We start from the raw sequence: 17,368 nt of genomic DNA, 5'->3' as shown, positions 1-17,368 counted from the left end.
GACGGCCTAAACACATTCACGCTGACAGCCGTTGTTTTGGCACATCGTGTGCATCCCCTGAAAGCGGCAAAAGCTGCAATTTACTTAATTAAAGTCTTTCCCAAATGCGAAGGTTATTCTTGGGTCGCCACCCCCACCCACAGATTAAACGCCCGCTGCTGTCGCGTCTGCTGCCAGCAGCGGCACAGCAACACGCCCGGCTCCACTGCCAGCCACTAGCCAGTAGCCACTAGCCAGTAGCCACTAGCCAGTCAGTAGCCAGAAGCCAGCCAGTAGCCACTAGCCAGTAGCCACTAGCCAGTCAGTAGCCAGAAGCCAGCCAGTAGCCAGTAGCCACTAGCCAGTCAGTACCCACTAGCCAGCCAGTACCCACTAGACAGCCTGTAGCCACTAGCCAGTCAGTAGCCACTAGCCAGTCAGTACCCACTAGCCAGCCAGTAGCCACTAGACAGCCAGTAGCCACTAGCCAGCCAGTAGCCACAAGCCAGCCAGTAGACACAAGCCAGCAAGTAGCCACTAGCCAGCCAGTAGCCACTAGCCAGCCAGTAGCCACAAGCCAGCCAGTAGCCACAAGCCAGCTAGTAGCCACAAGCCAGCAAGTAGCCACTAGCCAGCCAGTAGCCACTAGCCAGCCAGTAGCCACAAACCAGCCAGTAGCCACAAGCCAGCCAGTAGCCACTAGCCAGCCAGTAGCCACAAGCCAGCCAGTAGCCACTAGCCAGCCAGTAGCCACAAACCAGCCAGTAGCCACAAGCCAGCCAGTAGCCACAAGCCAGCCAGTAGCCACAAGCCAGCACGTAGCCACAAGCCAGTAGCCACAAGCCAGCCAGTAGCCACTAGCCAGTAGCCACAAGCCAGCCAGTAGCCACAAGCCAGCCAGTAGCCACTAGCCAGTAGCCACTAGCCAGCCAGTAGCCACAAACCAGCCAGTAGCCACAAGCCAGCCAGTAGCCACTAGCCAGTAGCCACTAGCCAGTAGCCACTAGCCAGCCAGTAGCCACAAACCAGCCAGTAGCCACAAGCCAGTCAGTAGCCACTAGCCAGTAACCACAAGCCAGCCAGTAGCCACTAGCCAGCCAGTAGCCACAAGCCAGCCAGTAGCCACTAGCCAGCCAGTAGCCACAAGCCAGCCAGTAGCCACGAGCCAGCCCGTAGCCACAAGTTAGTAGCCACTAGCCAGTAGCCACTAGCCAGCCAGTAGCCACTAGCCAGCCACTAGCCAGCCACTAGCCAGCCAGTAGCCACAAGCCAGTAGCCACTAGCCAGCCAGTAGCCACTAGCCAGTAGCCACTAGCCAGCCAGTAGCCACTAGCCAGTAGCCACTAGCCAGCCAGTAGCCACAAGCCAGCCAGTAGCCACAAAGGCCGCGTCCCCCGGCACAGCGACGGCTACTAAATCCACATCAGAACGCCTTCCTCTGCAACCAAGGCGCCACGTGAACTCGGTCTACCAGACGAGGTTGTTCATCCACACTGTGGCCCACCACCCCCACTCTCCTATCGTCTCTCACACCCCCCCCCCAAAAAAAAAATTATAACTGCCTATCTCGATTCAAGAATGGGTTTATAAATCTCATCTAATACAACTTTGTTCGTGTTGTTTCTTGCTGACCACTCGACGATATGGACCTTTGGGCCCTGTGCTTTGTGACCGTGAATTAAAACAACAACAGTGGCACCAACGAGTCACAAGCCACTTGGCAGTGGGTGCCGGCATACAGTTATTCATTTCTGTTTTGCCCGTGAGCAGATGAGGCCTTTTGAAACACAATGAGGGGTTTATTTCGCAAGAATGACCTGGTTATAGTATGCATCGGAATTTTATTTTGGGCCAAGCAATCATCTACAGGTTGTAAAACGTGGATAAAAAGTTCACGGTGTAACAAGACTCCTGTGACATTTCACTGATTAGGGTACATTATTCGTTTCACACATTGCACTATTATACGTTTCTACTGTGCAAACATTGTTTTCCCAGATCAAGTTCATGGAACGTGTACCCAGGGAAACCTAAATGTTTGCCGGGCATTGCGACGCGTGTATTTGTATCTATGCGTTATGTATGCAAATTATCCGGCTATCCTACATGTTCACCAATGGAAGGAACAAAAGTCAACAAATGAGTTGGCCAAAATGATAAACAAGAAAAAAACAAGATTGTACAAACGAGATAAATATTTATTCCTGAATAGCATTGGGTGTGATGTGGTGAAGGTGAGGTGTCAAGTCCTAACAGAAGTTCTGCACTGGAACCCTGATGCATTGAGGTATTGCGTCGCTTCTACTGTATAATACTATAATGGCCGGCGTAATGCCTTAATGGCTCGTCGTCTGTAATAGCCGGCGTGGTGCACTGAGTGCGACGAGAGCCACATCATTGCTGTTGTGCTCATCTGAGGCTGCACAGACAGACCCTGGGGCGGGAGAAGAATGTGGTGGATGCAGGGAATGTTTAAATCCGTGAGCATGGCTCGAGCTGAACCCAGGTCGGTGGCATCGTAGCTAAGTGCACAACTCATCACCGCCGCCCCTCCGCTCCCACACAGCAGTTGGCCCCTTTAACCTGTCTCTGAGTACTTTGCTCAGCCTATTGTCACGTCTTGTGTATTTGCTGTATCAAGACGAGACAATAGGAGACAGACTTGTTTTACTAATAGGGCTAAAAGTTACGTGTAACTTACCTTTGTAAAGTCACTGCAAATAATTATAGAACAGAGAGGTAAAATATAAGTGGGGACCTTTTGCAAACTGCTTGTTTGGAGCCAAACGAAACCCCTACAAAGGCGATTTAATACGACGCGTGACCTCGTAAACAAGCGGCATCTACGAAGGGATACGACTACCATCACGGCCTCCGTGTAAACCTCCTGTTGTCTACCCGGCGAGCGTGTATTGTTCAACAAGCTCAGAGGCAGCTATTTGACGTCGATTTTCTCCGTCGCCGTAAAGATCTCGGTTAAACGTTACCGTCAATAAACCGGGGACATCGTTTTAGGCCAAAGTTAGGCCTGCGACAAATTTTGTCGGATCTCAAAAGTCAAGCCGGCTTGAGTCTGGTGAGAGCTTGAGTCGTCTGGTGGGAACTTGCATGGGAGATTACAAGGTGGCCTCAAGAACGCTCGCCCAGCGATGGATTATTGGATACGTCTGTGTGGAGCTTTGAGTGTTATTCCCAGCCTTGTGTGGGTTTTCTACACGGGGTACTCTGATTTCCTCCCACGTGCTAAAACGTATAAATGGATTGTCCAAACATCCCGGTGCTCCGTGAGGCTTTCCTGACTAAATAAAGGGCATCGTTATATATTTTTTATTGTGTGCATGGTCACCTCGTGAAGCATTTACAAGTTGTTATTTCTCCCAATAATCGTCGTTATCAGACGCTCTCAGTCCGCCATTGGAATGCAGTGTTCCTATTGCGGATTTATGTAGGGTCACGGTGATCAGCATCATCGCCATCAGCCATGATCAATCCACTGCTGGGTGAAGCTCTCCCTAAGCCGTCACCGTCTCTCGTGGTTCTGCGATGTAGCAATCCGCGTGGCACCTGCACGCGAGCCGATTTCATCGCTCCATCTCCTCGGTGGTCGCCCTCCCGGACGCGTTCTGTTCCCCGGCTACCGCTCCGTCACCGTTCGTGACCGTCGGCCATCGTCCTTTCCAGCGACGATGAGCGTCGGCCGTAGAAAGCGTTGCTCGGCCACGCGGGAGCACGCGCCGCGCCCTTCAAGGCTGCGGTGGCGCGCCGGTGTGCGACGCCGTGAACCTGCGAAGTCGTTCGTGCAAAAGGAGACGAGACGAGTCTCGCGAGGTTCCGCCTGGTCAAACAAAACAAACAAAACAAACGTGAAACCGGACGTGGAGAGAGACGCGTCGCTCCCGCACACCTGAGCGTTTCGTTCGTGGCACCGCGAACCTTCACCTTGCCCGTGACACCGTGCGCCACACGGATGTGTGTGTCGCTGTGATGGACAACGGGAAGAAGTCATGGATTGGCTGGACCCTCAGGCTTACAGGATTTTCAGATTAGATGGCTGAGGATAAGGGGACTTCCAGTGGATTTATTTTTCTTCTGCTGTTGTTGTTGTTCCCAGGCCAGCTGTGGTGTACATGGCCTCTCTGTACAGCCATGTCTATCTTTCGTAAACACGTGCAGACTCTGAATGCGGAAGATATTCTTATAAATTATTATTTGTGTCCGGTGTGGGTGTTAGCGGTCGTGCCGCACGCCGTTTGGCATGATGACCCCGGCGTTTCTCCACGTGCTGGGTGGGAGTTTCTCTCTTCCCGCACAAGCTCCTCGGCACGTGGAATGAAACGTCGGGCAGCGCCAAACAACACGCTGTCCAACCCAAATGCACGTCATCGAATAGCAATCGTTGATGTATTCGTCAGCCACGGAACGAATGCTTCAATGTCAACCCTCCCGCATGTTGGCATTTTTCTTTTGCAGGCTGCATTTTTCACGGTTCCTATCTTTCGACGCGATGCAGGTTTCCCCTCGTGCGATGGGCAACCGCTCTTATTATTGGCTGCTCGTGGTCGCGGGCTGTTGGTGGAATCCGGTCCTCTGTTGCTGTAAGGAGCCGCTTCCTGTCGTGCTTGTGGCCTCTCTCTCTCTCTCGTCCGCTACGCAAATGTGTTTTGCGTCTCGCTCCATGTGCTGCCCGGCCATGCGGCAGGCAGCTCGACCATCCTTCTTGCTGTCAGTGCCCTTGGACGGAGCACGGAATACCTTGACGCAGGAGAACTGTTCTTGTCCGCGGTGAAGAAGAATGTATGTTGATCTTCTTTCGCACCGTACGTAGCCAACCATGCTAATCGTAGGTACGAATGATGGGTGGGGGCAGGGCAAATATTACGTCGCCTATAATCCAAGATTTTATCTGCGATATTACTCCACTTACCAATGATCACAAATTGCAGATAATCGCGGACGATAGGAAGAATAGAGGCGTGTATAATAATAATAGGAGTTGTCCTGGGTCCTTGATCTCCCACAGTTAAGAGGAGTTATGACGTGTTCAACTATATTTTTTTTACTGCAGTTCACGTGCATTTCATGCTTTTCTTTCCAATGTTGTCTATCTGTTTAATGTCCGTCGTAATAGTTTTGAACACGCTCGTCAGCGGCCGCGTCTCTTCAATAACGACAGGGCGCGGCACGCAGGCCACGAGCCCGGCGTAACAGCGGCGCGCGTTCATTGGCTGGGAGGCCACGTGACCCCCTGCCCTGCAAGCCTGTAGGGCTTGGGACCACAATCAGCTCCACGTGTGAACTCCGCGTGATGGCGGCGGCGTGAAGGAGCCAGCAAGCGGCAGGAGCGACGCGCCCGTGAAGCCGGGCTCGTTGCAGCAAGCCGGACACGGACGGGCCGACAAAGCCAGGGTTGTCCAATCCAGTGCCACGAGTTCCCCTTCAGGATGAGAAGAGCTGTTAATGGCCACGTGTGCAGGATTAACGACTTCAACATTCTGCAGCCTGGTAGCAGTCCACTTTTGCAGATCTGTGCGAGGTTGATTTCCCTAAGAGCAAAATCACGGGATGTACCTGGCTTTGTCAGATACATTTCTGAGATTTATTTCTGTCCGTCCGGCTTCCAATCAAGGGGTTGATCTGGGGTTAGATGAACATATTGCTGCTATTTTGGCCACGGAGATAAAACGTGCAAAAACACTCTTGGCTCTTCAAACATTGTGTTCTGTTGCTACGCTCTGATCGATATGGGCCATGTGACAGCCGAACGTAAATCGCTCTGTTTGTTTTTGCCCAGGGTAGGGCCATAAGTCTCAACTGTCATTCCTGCGCAATGGTGTGAAACAGGTTTTAAATAAAGAATTTTAGTCAACACAGGAGCTCTGTTGCTGTCTACTGTATTCATGTATTTCTAAATGCACGTTCCTAAGTCAGTAAAAAAGAATATGTTACTAGGGTACAGGATATATGTAAAAAAGGCGGTGGTTTCTTCTAACACCGACTCATAAACACGCCCTCGTTAACACCGACTCGTAAACACTGGATTTATGCCTTCAGTGGCCGAGCAGTTGGGGAATCAATAAAGCCGCTCGTTTGAGACGCTTGTGTAGGATGCTGCGACCTAGCAGTGTGCTGAGGATGCATTCGAAGTTGCATCTTCCTTGGCCTACACCTGAGTCACTGTTTTGGCCAGCAGTGGCTGTGACTTGACTTGCTTATAGATTTATTTGAAACAGGAAACATGGCCACATAATAAAGAACAAAATCTGGAACAAACAAAGGGCTGAAGCATACTACTGGGGAGGTGATTGCGCTGGATAGCTCCCTGAAGTGTTTTTTTATTGTACCCGCATGTGGAACGAAACGTCGGACGTAGTGTCAAACGACATGCTTTACACCACGAAAAAGACATCGGAGAGCTTTAAAAGATCAGAGTCAGAATATTTATTTACCCTGCAAGAGGAATCTGATGAGCCATGAAGCTCTTTATCACAGATGTCCAGTCGGGGCGGATGAGAACGTCACAACAACAAACAGTACACAACAACAACAACACGTGACAGTCGTGCAAAGTACTAGAAAGGTAAACAACAAACAGTACACAACAACACGTGACAGGAGTGCAAAGTACTAGAAAGGTAAACAAGTCACACGAACGAAAACAACACTAAACCATCTCCATCCTACCAGACAACCCCACTGAGGTTGCATCGCTTGTGGCTCAACAGGACCGGGAGGGTGGCACTGCTGATCCTATAACAGCACTGCCACATCAAACCTCCAACCGCAAGCTGCCCCGTATTTAATGGAGCTATAAAACATCTGCGTGGGCTGGCTTCGGGCTGTTTATTTGCACGTTGTCCACCAGACATCTGGGCTATAAAATAAACCCATTCTGGCGCAAACACGAGGTCAAGGCCAGGTCAAAAGATAACCTCTCTATCGTGAGAAACTACACACAGCCGGCAATATTTCCCAAAGTGCATAAAATTCGGATAGCCAAATATTTGCATATACATGCGGCAGGATGGAAAAAAAGCACAGGACGACGATAACCCTTCGTGACCTCCAAAATTAACCGGTGTTGTGAAAGGAATGCCACAACGCATTTTCATCGGCTCGATTTCTTTTTCGACGCCAATGGGGAGCGTTCCCACGGGAAGTTGGGAGCTCACGGCCAGCCTGAACAGGCCCACACATGCACCCACGGACGTCGCACACCTCGCTAGTCGCTCAAGTTTTTGTAATTACTGAGATTTCTAAGCTCTGCAAAAACGCACACACACCGTGCTCTTCGCATTATGACGCACTTTTTTCAACCGTGATTTAAAGCAAAAGTTTGGGGTGCGTCCTTGAAACCGGTCCGTGTTTGTGCGTGGCCAGTTATATGACTGTATTTACACTGGGTACACGTTTTGGGGTGTATCTTATAATGTAAAGAATTCGGTATTTCATCCCATTGAATCACGGGCATTACACACTGTCCAGCATTGTGGAACATTATTGTCTCAAATATAAATTAAGGGCACTGAACCGTTCTGGTTTCATGATTTCAGGCATACATTTCAGACACATTAAAGCATGTCAAACAGAGATATATTTCACACATTTCTTGTTGAGAGAAGTGCTGATAAAATACCACGGTGAGGGGCAGATTCGGGCGAACTTTCTCATCTGGGATTGCGATCGTGGATTCATAGTCCCAAACAGAACACGGTACTGCCTAAGTTAGAAAAACTTTTGTCTTACCGATGTATATATATTACCGAATAATACTAATATATATTGCCAATAAGAGTTAAGTATTTGATAACTCCCTAATTTCTAACGGTTATCACGTAACGCCGCGTTACTGTCCACGTAACGCCGCGTTACTGTCCACGTAACGCCGCGTTACTGTCCACGTAACGCCGCGTTACTGTCCACGTAACGCCGCGTTACTGTCCACGTAACGCCGCGTTACTGTCCACGTAACGCCGCGTTACTGTCCACGTAACGCCGCGTTACTGTCCACGTAACGCCGCGTTACTGTCCACGTAACGCCGCGTTACTGTCCACGTAACGCCGCGTTACTGTGCACGTAACGCCGCGTTACTGTCCACGTAACGCCGCGTTACTGTCCACGTAGAGAAACGGGAACCACGAAGGTGATTCTACCTTTGGTGGTTCCGACAAGTGAAACGTCTGCTTTGGGCTCATGGACTCGGCTTCACTTACCTGGCAAGCAGTTGAATTTTTTCCACGAATAAGCCATACTTCCAAACACTCATTAACCCCAACAGTGATGCCCCACGTGTAACTGTATTGCAATGATTATTAAGTTTTGCCTACAAGATTGCTCAATCCGTGGAATTGACCGACTGCAGCACGGAATAATACTGCGGTTGGCGCTTGACTCAATGATGGTTTTCACTGTATCAAAAAACGAAAGCATCTATTTGCAATGAACCAACCGCATGTGATGCTACACCAAACGTCACCGTCATCAGTGACAGTATCCGTACAATGATACAAATCTCCACCTTGCAGTCTCCTCGCTTATGTGTGTGTGGTGTTGGCCACCCACCCCCTCGTGTGCCGTGCCGGCCTTCATAGGTTCTCGCTAACAGCACTTGCTCCAATAGTATCTCAAGGCTATACGGAGGATCTTTGTCTTTGTTTGTCAGAAGGCAGTGTAGAATGTTACGACAATGAGAGAGAATGCTGCTTGGCAAACGTTGTCCCAGGCGCTGAGTGCGAGCGTCCGTCGCTTCTCCCCAAACACGACGCGTCCCCATCTGTTCCGCTCTGCCAGGAGCGTCGTGGCGATGTTCAGCGCGGATCGACGTTGAGGGGCGAGATCTCCGGGCTCTCCCATCGGTTAAGCAAACGATGACTCCGCCGATTGTCGGTGCCACGACTCGATCGATGGCGTAACACGAATGTAGTCGGGGGGGAGGGCAGGAAAAGTTGCACCTCTGTTACCACATGTGCCGCTGGACGGGAGGTGATGGTGGTGTCACCCGCATCATCATCATCAGCTCTTGTAACGCTTGACGTGGCTTTGTAGGGGGTTTCCTGCATTTGGAACGGGGTCGTTTTTAAAGGGGCCCTAGTAATCGATCGCAAGAAGGTAGTCGATTCTGATCTGTAATGGATCACAACCGGTAGTGGGATTATAGACCTTGATTGACGAACGGTCCCTGTTCTCTCGCCTGGTCTGTGTGCAAGGATGGTTGTGCGGAGGATGGGGGCTATAGAGTGGCTGAAACTCGCCTTGTTACGCAAAGTGTCTGCAGGGGTAGCTCTGGATGAATGAAGTGTCTAATGCTTTGTCCATCTAGAATGGGACATTTGTGTCCCATCGTGGCCTGTAGGCATGCAATTTATTTAAAGGAGATTATTATGCTGAATTATATGCATCAAATAGTGCTCATAAGTAGAGATTTTTTAACAGTTTTCCCTGGTTATATGCTAAAAATATGCACATTTTACATTCGGCGAATGGGGAAAAAACTAAAATAGTACCAATTACAACTGCAAGTGAGATGGTAAAAACAAGAAGAGTGAATCGTGAATGTGATTTGTGACAATTCCGGAGATGGGTGAAGCATCCCATGGCCAGCACCTTTAGCACGGAGACTCCGTCTCAGTGACTCCTTGGTGCAGCGTGTGAACACCAGCGCTGCCAGCGGAGAGACGGCCGTGAGTCCAGCCACACCGTCCCCCCGTGCGTTGCACTGAACTTGGTTCGTGAGCAGCTCAGGCCCCAACAGGCCTGGGTCAAGGTGTTGCCCCGCTATCGCTCTCTCACACCGCTGCCGGCGGAATCGTCTCCCTGGAGCTCCCTCTAGAGGGTGGTTGGCCTACTCTTCCACAGTGCAACAGTGTGGACAGGATATATAATGGATATAAAGGTTGGTTACATTTGACATCCTGGCCGTTGTGAATCAACATTTTTAACTCATATTTATCCATTGTTGGATATACGTTTTACGGGCGACGGTATTATATGCGAAGTTAATTTAAAAAAAAACGATGCAAACGTTGCTTTCGTGAGGAAAGCCACGTTTGTGAGAGTGAACTGGCCGTGAGGGTGGAGCGCTGGCTCGTTGTTGTAGCGTTTGGGCTGCCTCCAAAGTGGCGAGGACCCACGGTGGAGAGGCACCTCTGGGAATCGGCTCCAGCTTGTGCTAAAGAGGAAGCAATTAACTCCGCTCCGTCCCAGTAGGGTTTTTTTCCCAGAACTCGAGGAAACGAATAGAAATACAAAAAAAACTGCCCATGAAAAGAACGTGAACTTGTTGGAGATAAATCACCTCAAGAAAACGTTCTACTTGGTCAGATATTAGTCGCGGAGTTAATATTTAAATGAAACCCAATGCTGTACAAACAAGGGATACGGTAATGAAAACATTTTGGCAGCCCGTGACTTTTCATGGCTTTTCCTCGCAGCACAGCGAGGAAAAGCCATGATGCATGGCCGCATCGGAGACTAATCAAAGCGCGGCAATCCTCGTTCCCTCTCTCAAGATGCCGCCTTTGTGAGCATGCCCGCGTGTGCCCGCGGGCACCTCTGCCTCCTCTGCCTCGAGTCTCAATTGGAATCCACATCGAAATAATCGCCCCCTACAGCAAAACACTTGGCAGGACTCTCCTGAGAAAGGGTCACGGTACTCAGCGAGGCTTTCCTGGCTAAATAAGTGAAATAATGGTGCAAATAAATAAAGTACGTGTCACGATTGACGCCGATGAGCGGGGTCCCCCCCCCCTCCTGTGCTCGCCCGGGCCCCGGGCAGTGAGATCGCGAGGCCGGCCGGGGCGAGCGGCGGTGGCTCGCGCCGACCCGCGAGGAATGTGGAAGTGCGGCACAGAGTGGCGGCGGCCCGGCCGCAGCTGTGGTGGGGACGCGCCCCGCGGTGCTCCGCTGGCTGCCCGTGTCGCTCGCGATCAGCCCGGGCCCGGCTTGACGAGTTTAATAATAGCGCTCGCTCGAAGCGTAACGTGCGGAATATCCGCTGCCCGCACGCCCGGGTGCAGTGCAACCGAGAAAAACGAAAAAAAACCCCTCAAGCGCTGGGTATTTTCCACCCATAATTCTGTCGAGTGAGTTTGTGAGATTTTTTTAATGGCTGGGCACATTATTAGAAGATTTTTTTACAAATAATTTTTCTCTGTCAGGAAAGCCCCTCTCTGGGCTTCTGAAGACTTCTTCAGTGCTGCCTTGGGGTGTTTGCTCAATCCCTTGGCTTGTTCGTTATCCCGAGGAAACCCACACATTTGAGGAATAACACTTCTCCTCCAGGTCAGTGACCTACTTGCTGTACTGCTTATTTATAGGCACCTTGTTTGCACAATCCCTCAATGACTCCTTCATATTGAAGAATTCGATGAATACAGGATTATTGGCTTAGGTTTTAAACGACAGTCAACCCACTTTAAATTTGAGAAAGTCCCAGTAATCTCAGAGATTGCTTTAAGTCCAGATGACTCATTATAGTGACGAACAGGGTGAATTTACCATCGTTTGGGGTGTCTCTAGTTCTACACTCAACCAGCACGGCCCCTTAGAGGTCAGCAGACGAGAGCTGCGAGTCTAAACATTGAAACAGTCTGTGTCTGTGGGTGCTTGCTTACCGTTCAAGTGAAAAGTGTAGGGCGTGACCCCACCAATTATCCCTTTATTCTATTTTAAATGTCTGCGATAATATTCCGTATTTTTCGGAATATAAGACGCTCCTGAAAGTTAGACGCAATCCCCCAGACTTGTGTCCGGTGTCGATATTTATATTTTAAATACGGGAGCGTAAAAAAAGTACTTCTCAAATAACGGTAACCATTCTTCACTGGACCCTTATTTGTCTTTCTTGATATAATACATTGATAAGAAAGTGCATTAAGATAGATTAAAAGATTACAATGTATTAAACGACATCCGTCGGAGCTAATTTTAGACAATATTTAACTAAACTTTCCCGGTCTGCCGCAGAATTTAACAACCCCAGCCGTGGCAGCCCAGCTTGAGGGCAAGTGCCTCACACAGTGGGTCCATTCAACCATGAGCTGTAAACATTCACGCGTAGAGCCTCGTTGTGCGGCGGCGCGGATATCCAGTCGTCCACAAAGTCCATTATTTCTGCAGCCATATCCGTCGCGCAGTCATCTATGCAATCTGTTGCTCGAGGCTTTCCGGTGCGCCTGCGATAATGTCGATGTCTTCCAGTCACTCGTAAAGTTGCCATTGGAAGGCTGGCCGCATTGCCTGCAGAAATGAGTATTCGGGTGACGCACGTTCAATCTGAACGTGTTCATCTCAGCTGCTAAATGGCAACGAGGTTACGATTTCTGATGGTGCGTTGAGTTGACATTTTGTTGTTTTGTGTGGTCTAGTCGTGTGGTTTATCTTAAGGTTTGAATTTCTCAGTGCCAAAGTCCGTTCCGCTGTTGGCGCGTCGGTGCGTGTGGCAGCGCCGGGGTTGTGCAATATTCAGTTTGCATCGGGTGACGCTTTCATCGTCTCTTTTACCGGAAAATGTCCAAGCCAAGTGTTGTTGTTTTACACAATTCCTCTTTATTCTCCTCCTCTAAAGGAGTTTTACAATTGGGCGTGATTGGTGTCCATCCGTTTTCTTGAGATCGGTATGATTTTTCAAACTTTATTATTTATGCTTGAGAGTGCTCAACTAAAACCACATTTTGCATTCTCCACTGCAACACATCAATACAATTTAGGTTTCTTTAGCATCCAACTACAAACTGCATCTCCAGATACCGTGCAAGACATTGTGGTGTACACACTGTGTGAATGGTAACGTAAGTAGAGTGTGTAAGTAGAGTGAGTGTGTATGTAAGCAGAGTGAGTGTGTTAGTAGAGTGAGTGTTAGTAGAGTGAGTGTTAGTAGAGTGAGTGTGTAAGTCGAGTGAGTGTGTAAGTCGACTGAGTGTGTAAGTCGAGTGAGTGTGTTAGTAGAGTGAGTGTGTAAGTCGAGTGAGTGTGTTATTAGAGTGAGTGTGTAAGTCGAGTGAGTGTGTAAGTCGAGTGAGTGTGTTAGTAGAGTGAGTGTGTTAGTAGAGTGAGTGTGTAAGTCGAGTGAGTGTGTTAGTAGAGTGAGTGTGTAAGCAGAGTGAGTGTGTAAGTCGAGTGAGTGTGTATGTCGAGTGAGTGTGTTAGTAGAGTGAGTGTGTTAGTAGAGTGAGTGTGTAAGTCGAGTGAGTGTGTAAGTCGAGTGAGTGTGTTAGTAGTGTGAGTGTGTAAGTCGAGTGAGTGTGTTAGTAGAGTGAATGTGTAAGTCGAGTGAGTGTGTAAGTCGAGTGAGTGTGTAAGTCGAGTGAGTGTGTAAGTCGAGTGAGTGTGTAAGTCGAGTGAGTGTGTTAGTAGAGTGAGTGTGTTAGTAGAGTGAGTGTGTAAGTCGAGTGTGTTAGTAGAGTGAGTGTGTAAGCAGAGTGAGTGTGTAAGTCGAGTGAGTGTGTATGTCGAGTGAGTGTGTTAGTAGAGTGAGTGTGTTAGTAGAGTGAGTGTGTAAGTCGAGTGAGTGTGTAAGTCGAGTGAGTGTGTTAGTAGTGTGAGTGTGTAAGTCGAGTGAGTGTGTTAGTAGAGTGAATGTGTAAGTCGAGTGAGTGTGTAAGTCGAGTGAGTGTGTAAGTCGAGTGAGTGTGTAAGTCGAGTGAGTGTGTAAGTCGAGTGAGTGTGTGCGTTCTCGGGCAGCTGCCTGAGTGGTGTAACGGATCGCAAATTGGACAATCCAGAGGCCCGCCGGTTCGATTCCAGCTTCCACCGTGGGAGTTGAAATAACGGCGCGGGTTCCTTAAATCCCCCCCCCACCCCTCCATGCACCACCGCGGTACAGATGGGTTCACCGCGGCTGATCGATCCACATTTGGTGGAGGCTGCGGCGGCGGCATGGAAGAGTAGACCAAATACACTCCAGAGCTCGCTCTCGTGGAGCCTATTCCAGCCGCCGTGGTGCGATCGAGTAATTGCAGGGCCGCACCTTCCGGTTTGTGGGGGCGGCAGAGGGGGATGAGCGACCTCTCACCTCTCCCATTGCTCATGGGGGGGAGCAGGTTGTGATAAAATGTCACCGCACTGTGCATAACACGGTGACTCGCGTATTATGGCGGTGGACCTTGCACCTGCGGAAAACACTTAAGCCGGCGTGGGCTTGCGGCTGGGTGCAGATGATGCGTGCAAGACGCTCTGGTGCAGCTGACTGATAAGATGACAAAATACAGCAGCGTTGCGGGCTCCGCGTGCATGCGTGCGTGTTCCTGTGTGTCCGCTGCTCCTGCACACACACGTGTGTGCGCGCCTCTCTGCGTGTGACGGTGAGGCGAGCCCTGTAGGTGTACACACCTTCTGGCGCGCACGAGCGAGCTTGCCTGCGGGGCGTCAGTGCCCGGATGGGTGCCTCTTGTCACAGTCGGGAGCACAGTTGGTGCATCTGCCAGCCATCTCAGTCATTCAACACATGACACCTTGGACACTTCACGTGGACTCAAAGTGCACCGAGCGTGGCACAAGCGCCGTGTGAACAGCAGTCGTTGTTTTATATTTACGTGCGTGAAATGTGAATCCCCTAGGTCAACTCAGCCTCAAATTAGTACTTGGTGCGGTGTGTGAACATTGCCACTCGGGAGACAAAGGCGGCCGGGCGTTGTGTTTGCCACCCACCCCTTTGTGTGCCATGCCGGCCTTCATAGGTGCACTTGCCCCAACAGTCTGTCGAGGCTATACGGGGGACCTTTGTCTTTGTGTGCGTGCCTCTGAGCGCCTACTGTCTGGTTTCCCAGACTCGTCTGGCGGCGCTGTCCTCACAGCGCCGTGGCTGTGTAAGCGCCACGGAGCCACTTTACCCGGTCTGCCCCGCACTAAACTCCGGATGTCGAAGATGTAAAAAAAAAGCGCCACAGAAAAGGAAGACAGAAAAAACATGGGAGTTTTACAAAACCCCACATGTGTTATTTGAGAAAACGTTAAATTAGTGTAACTGCCACACACGTCCAAGCGCTGATTTCATGTGCGTGGATTTTGTAAACCGAAATGTTTATTCAAATTTTTTTACTCCACTCTTTATGAGGAATTGAGTTTCACTGTCCTTAACAGGGCCCTGCACGTGCTAATTCTGGGCAGAGCGGATGCGGAATTTCAGTAATTCACGGCAGACTGGTTACTGGCTGCTGACTGCTGAGTGAGATGCGTGTTTGGGGATGGAGATGACAGTAGCTGCTCTCTCGAGGACCTGGCGTGCAATGTGGCGTCCACTGCTGTTTTTTTTATCTTGCCAGAAAGAAAACGGTGGGTTTCCACATCACCTACCAAAAGCCAGCGCGGGGCCAGGGGAAAAGGGACACGAGAGCCATACACGTACCGCCGACCCGATAACTAACTCGCCTGGTATGCAGGACGTTGTGAGTTAATCCCGACCCTGACGTCTTTATATTTGGAGTTTGTATGTTCTCCCCGTGGTTGTGCAGATTTTTCTCCGAGTCCTCCGGTTTATCACTCCACGTTTATAAACGTGCGTTTAGAGTATTTGTCCGCTATCAATTTCCATATGGTGACAAGCTACTTTGTTGAGCTATCATTTGTGGCCAGTTCGCTTCTGAAAAAAGAGCTAAATATCTTAGTGGGCATTATCCGGTAAAATATATTTTTTTGTTATTGTTTATAACCGCTGTAATGCGCCCGTGCCAAACGACCAAGTTGTCAAAGCGGCTGTGACTCACCACAGAGCCCCCTTAATACAGTGAAATTGTCTTTGTCATTCCAGTTCTTTTTTTTTGGCTGCCCTAGACCTGTAACTTGTAAAAAGAGCCGAGTGGCCCGCGCGATGTCGCCTACGTGAACACGGCGAACACGGCTACACGGCAGTTGCCCCTTGAGCCCTGGTCACACTGGCGGGGGCTGTCTCCATCGGCTTGGACACGTGGCCACACCCGGGCGCCCCACAAAAATTCATCATGAATTATAAAAGCCCGATAACGCACGATAAACCTCAAAAACAATGCGTTATCGGTTGTAGGTCCTTAAAAATTTGATAAAAAACCCAACAAAGTGCAGATTAAACGTGTTTTTAATATGAGCCCTTATCGGAGCTTTTGGGCCCGCGTTAGTCACTGCGGGTTGCGATAGTGTCTGTCTGTGGTGGTCCACGTGCACTCACAGCCACGGCCATGCCTCTCTTCTGATCAAAACAAAACAAAAAGCAAAATTAACTTGGCAAGCTCACAACAACAACATTAATACATCACTTAATATATTACAAAAACTACTAAACTAGGCCTTCGCGTAGTACATTGTCCATTAAGCGAGGGTACAATTTGCTTGTTTTGATGCTATAATCGGTAAGAACAAAATCTTTCTGCATTGTGTAATTGATAAATGCGCATTTTTGTTGTAAAGGGTTTTCTTGTCAAGTAAAATTCAACACGAAAAACCATACACAAACTGGAATAGAAAATTAGTTATTGCGGTTTCGTAGAAGGAAATTAACGGAATTGTTTTCATATCTGGCCACTGCACACGCTCTGGCGTTGTGACGACGTCCTACCTACGTTGGAGCCGTGTGCCCTACACACAGCTCAGGGAGAAGACGACATTTCCACACCCTGCGCGATCCAGTGGGTGCTCTTTTGTTAACGGGTATCAGTGGCCCTGGTCGCGGTATTGTACCGCGCAAGAGAAAATTTTGGGCATACACAAGTAATTAGTGTGACCTTACGGCAGTAAACACACACACACACACACACGCTCCGTTTTAAACACAAATCCTCATCAACCAATTCCATCCCACACTTTCTGTAATGTATGAGAATATTCTTCTGTACAAATGATTCCTAATGAAGAAATTCGTTCACATTTGTCTCTTTGCATCGCTGCTGTCTACAGTGAAATGGTTGAAAATGTGGTGACTTTCTGAGTTGGTGGCCTAAAACCAGGCTATAGGTGATGGCATGTGACATGTCAGGCACAATGAAAGAACCCATTCTTCGATCACAATCCCACCATTGTTGTCTAGAAAACATGTTCGTGGCAAATTTAAATCGATAATGGCGACGTAAATATTGAGAATATTAAGCATAAGCTGAATGGGAATTGTGTCCGCCGGTGTGCGTTGGGAAACCCTTCATGGCTTTCGCAGCGCTGTGAGCCACCAGCGAATTGTCTCGTGTGAAATGTCTCCAGAGTGTAACCACCGTCCCCAGCTCATTCTCTGAGGCGCAGCGCCTTCGCAACGCGTCTGCCGAAGGGGCCAACGGAGCAGAGGCTCGCAAGAAGATTGGCTTCCCCAGCTTGTTTCCTCGAAGTCTTGAGTTGTTGCAGCATAGGCCGGCAGTTTTAGTGGACGGGTGAAGTGTGGTGTGAGAGCGGCTTGCGCTGCCGTTGAAGTGCGTTTTGTTTTATTGTCGTACACAC

At 49.5% G+C, this 17,368-nt stretch overlaps 1 protein-coding gene across 1 annotated transcript in view; it reads left to right on the top strand.

The window, feature by feature from the left end:
- LOC116948801 (mitogen-activated protein kinase kinase kinase 1-like) overlaps window positions 1–17,368 on the top strand; it is a 102,597-nt gene that overhangs the window by 17,866 nt on the left and 67,363 nt on the right. The gene's annotated exons all lie outside the window — the stretch shown is intronic.

This window comes from Petromyzon marinus, chromosome 35, assembly GCF_048934315.1.
Source record: "Petromyzon marinus isolate PM22_M1 ecotype Great Lakes invasive population chromosome 35, UKy_Petmar_22M1.pri1.0, whole genome shotgun sequence".
Lineage (NCBI taxonomy): Eukaryota > Metazoa > Chordata > Hyperoartia > Petromyzontiformes > Petromyzontidae > Petromyzon > Petromyzon marinus.
The sequence above is the reverse complement of the archived record's forward strand: the minus strand, read 5'-3'. Positions and strand labels throughout refer to the sequence as shown.